Source organism: Jaculus jaculus, chromosome 11 (genome assembly GCF_020740685.1).
Source record: "Jaculus jaculus isolate mJacJac1 chromosome 11, mJacJac1.mat.Y.cur, whole genome shotgun sequence".
Lineage (NCBI taxonomy): Eukaryota > Metazoa > Chordata > Mammalia > Rodentia > Dipodidae > Jaculus > Jaculus jaculus.
The window spans coordinates 46,725,543-46,730,010 of record NC_059112.1 but is presented as its reverse complement, the minus strand read 5'-3'; the positions used below and the strand labels follow the sequence as shown (position 1 = coordinate 46,730,010).

The 4,468-nt window shown below is 38.2% G+C and overlaps 1 non-coding gene across 1 annotated transcript; it reads right to left on the bottom strand.

The window, feature by feature from the left end:
- Positions 1–4,051: 4,051 nt before the first annotated feature.
- LOC123453352 lies at positions 4,052–4,263 on the bottom strand. The gene has a single exon (XR_006632749.1). It is a non-coding gene; the product is annotated as a small nucleolar RNA U3 (small nucleolar RNA).
- Between the last annotated feature and the right edge of the window lie 205 nt (positions 4,264–4,468).

Genomic DNA, 4,468 nt, shown 5'->3' with positions numbered 1-4,468 from the left:
AGAACAGTTTAGCCCCATAAAAAGAAAAGTTGTCTTCATAAAAGAAGAAAGAAGTTTCCCATCTAGACTTCTATATTGTTTCTGGCCAAAGGGCTTATCCAAATGTAAAATTTTCTAACCAGTCAAGCAGCCACAAATATAAAGGGAATTCTTTGGTTTAATTTAAAATTATATGTTTAAAATTAAATTTAGGGCAAGAAAGATAGCTTAGCACTTAAGTCCCTTGTCTGCGAAGCCTAAGGAGTCATGTTTGGCTCTCCAGGTTGCACATGCACACAAGTTGGCGCATGTGTCTGGAGTTCACTTATAGTGGTGGAGGCCCTTGTTTGTCAATTCTCTCTCCCTCCTTCTCTCTCTATTATCTAGTTATCTATCTTCTACCTATCAGTTTTATCTACCACTCTTGCTCTTTCTCTGTCACATAAAAATAAAGCCAGTCTGTTGGGCTTGCCTTAAATAAATAAATTATATAATTAAATTTATGTGTGTATATTCATATATACTTTTATAGTATCTATACACAACCTAGCATGCAGATATAATCAGAAAAGCTCCAAGAAGTCATATTTTAATAAAAGTTTAAGGACTCAAGCCTTACCTACAACATCTGACTTTTTCATTGTACTTAAGTCCTGGGAAACACACACAAAAATCAATGAAAACGGGGCTGAGGAGATGGCTCAGTGGGTAAGGGATCTTGTGTAAAAACGAGAACCTGCGTTCAATATCCTGCACCAATGTAAAAACTAGGTATGGGGCTTGCACCTCTTACCCCAGCATTCTCTGGAAGCAGGGACAAGCATATTCTGAGGCCTTGCTGGTCAAATAGTCTTGATGAAAAAATGGCATGAGGTTCAGATTTGCTAAGATACGCTATTGCAAGGAAATAAGTGGGGTAAGTGATAGAGGAGGATATGTGTTATTTTTTTTTCTGGCTTCTGCATGCAAGCTTATAGGTAACAAATATGCCTACATCACACACACACACACACACACACACACACACACACACACACACCTCCTACAACATACAAACTGCATACGCATCAAAAAATCACAGGCAACCTGTGTGTTTATACTATATATTCATAAGTCACATTTTGAGTTACCCTTGATGTAAAAATATGGCTCATCTTTTCAAATTCCTTTATCCTTTTCTAGAGCTGTGAATGTTTCACATCATGCTCAAATGTTCAAAACCATGATCTTATATGTAAAATGCTATTAGATGTCCATTTGCATGTGTACACTTAGACAAAGTAGAAATATTAGTAGACCAACAGGGAGAATGGGATGGAGGAAAAGGAGAAGAAACCAAGCTAGACAATAATAGGGCAAGGGAGAAGGGTAGATACATTATTGGTTCTCTATTCACTCCAGGTTTATTTTAAATTTTTAAGAGACTCAGATCTTCTTAAAATTCTCTAACTTGCCTATCTCCCAGACTCATGATAAAAATTGAATAAAATGCTCTTGAGCCATTTATTTTAATTTACAAAGGACTATATGATTTTTGTTATGGCTTGAATAAGAAATGACTCCCTGAGGCTCATGGCTTGAATGTCTGTTCCCAGGTATGACCTCTGTTTCAGAGATGTTAGAGGGACAGGGAGATGGCTTAGAAGCTAAAGTGCTTGCCTGCAAAGCCAAAGGACCCAGGTTCAATTCCCCAGTACCCATATAAAGCAAGGTGCACAAGATAGCACATGTATCTGGAGTTCATTTGCCATGGCTAAAGGCCCTGGTGTGCCCATTGTCTCTCCTTCTCCTCTGTCCCTCTCTGCCTCTTTCATACCCTCTCAAATAAAGAAATAAATTTTGGGCTGGAGACATGGATTAGTGGTTATGCACTTGCCTGTGACACCTAAGGACCCCAGTTCGAGGCTCAATTCCCCAGGACCCATGTTAGCCAGATGCACAAGGGGGCACACACGTCTGGAGTTTGTTTGCAGTGGCTGGAAGCCCTGGTACTCCCATTCTCTGTCTCTCTCTATCTGCCTCTCTCTCTCTCTGTCACTCTCAAATAAATAAATAAATAAATATTTTTTTTTAAAAAGAAATAAATTTTATTTAAAAATTGGAGAAGGTATCTAATTAGAGAGAGTAGGTCACTGGGGCAAAGTGTTTTAAGGCTGTACTGCATCCTAGTCTGCTCTCTCTGCTTCCTTGACACCATGGTGTGAACTACTCTGCTCTTTAAGGTACGCCTTGTCACAATGGACTGATACTTATGAAACTCTGGGCCAAAATAAACCCTCATCTCTTAAGCTGTTTCTGACAGTTCTGTGGTCCAGAGATGAGAAAGCTAACCCAACCATATGCCTTTGTAACTCACATTACCCTATCCCTTGACATTTTCACAAAGTCACCAAAGACCATAGAGAGATTTTGCTCCATTAGATGGGGCGTAGCATCTGCATTTGTGTGGCCACATAACCTGTGTCTCTCCTGCTTTCATCAGACCCTCTGACCATGCTGGCACCTCTGTGTCTCCTGAGCCTTTCCCTCTCTCTGATCTGATCCAGTATGGACAAAATTTACTGGGATTCATGAATCACCCTGAGGTTGACCATAAGTGCCTGTACATCATTTGGCTTTTCCTGTCAGGAAGAATTCTCATGCCTCGTATTTCTTCATCCAGAGTCCACTAAGCTATTAGCCTCAATTTTCCTTTCTTTTCTTATATCCAAACCACTCCAATCTAATGCTCATTTTTTATGAAGCTATATATCTGTCAGTAATTTCTTATTTTTCCTTTACATAAGAGCATGTGGGAAGGATAAATGCATCTCAATTTTAGCATCCAAAATAGAAAAAGAAATCCATTCCAGGAAAAAAATGGATGCCAGTTTATTTAATGTATTTTTAAATAATGATCTGAAGTGATTTATGCAATTTAAAAAAAAATTTTTTTTTTATTATTTATTTATTTGAGAGTGACAGACACAGAGAGAAAGACAGATAGAGGGAGAGAGAGAGAATGGGCGTGCCAGGGCTTCCAGCCTCTGCAAACGAACTCCAGACGCGTGCGCCCCCTTGTGCATCTGGCTAACGTGGGACCTGGGGAACCGAGCCTCGAACCGGGGTCCTTAGGCTTCACAGGCAAGCGCTTAACCGCTAAGCCATCTCTCCAGCCCGATTTATGCAATTTTTAATAATGTGTTAATAAACCTAGAAGTCACAAGCATGTGGACGTTAAGACCACAAATTCTCTTTCAAAGTTTATGACAGACATGACTATGTTTTGGGGAAGTAGGGAATTAGAATTTTCATCAACACAATGCAACTCAGGTATATATTATATTATTTTGCTATCCATATGTAAGAACAGACAGAGTACAAAAATGGGAATCATTGAAATAGTTATTTCAAAAATACTTACTGAGGTTGGAAAGTTTGCTCAGTGGTTAAGGCACTTGTCTGCAAAGCCTAATGACCATGTTTGATTCCATAGAATCTATATAAAACCAGATGCACAAAGTGGAGCATAAATCAGTTTGTTTGCAGTGCCTGAAGGCTCTGCTTTGCCCATTATCTCTATCTGTGTGTCTTCTTTTTGTCTCTCTCTATGTACAAACATATTAATCAATTAAAAATAAATACCAATTGTTTTGAGTAATTTGATGACTGTTTAGAGTAAGCAAGCATTGGCTTTCATAAAGTGGAAGAAACACATGCCAGTTAAGGAGACCATTTAGCCTGTAACTGAAATATGGCTGCGGATTTGAAAGGACACAAAACTCAGTGTATTACTGAGCTTAAAAGGGAATTTATCCAGATGAAGGAACATGATTTGGTAAAGGTTGATGGTGGTGGTAAGCTTCAGTGGGGTGATAGTGTGCTGTTGTGTAGTGGGATGACTTTAGATAACAATTATGTGCTGTATATTTCAGAAAGACACAAGAAAGGATTTTATAGTGTGGTACAATAAGGAAATAATAAATATTTGAAACATATATATATGCATAACTTGATTTGTTCATTACATAGCACATATATGTATTAAAATACCACATGGGACATCATTAATATGTGTGATTTTTTTTTCTTCCATTCAGACTTCATTCTTTCCCTCTAAGTCTCCCAAAGGTGAGAAAGAATGATCTTCAATGGTGAATGACAGTTGCAGCAAAGCAACATGGAGAGCTGACTTTACATCAGGGGAGAACACTATGCCTCCTCTTCATGTTTTCTGATGCTCTGCACAGTCAGAGAAATTTCCCTAGTAATAAACTACAGAAATGATCCCTAAATTATAGTCTTGCAATTTTTATTTCTCTATAATTCCATTTTCTCTCATACATGCAGCCTATGTTTCAGTTTTTATATATGTATATGTGTGTATGTGAGGATAAGTATAGGTGATCATGAAATAAGTAAAGGGAGCATGAGAAAAGAAGAAAAGAGGAATTTAGTGAGGACTGGGTAGAGGTAAAAAGGGAAACAGAATGTATGTGGTATGAGAGAG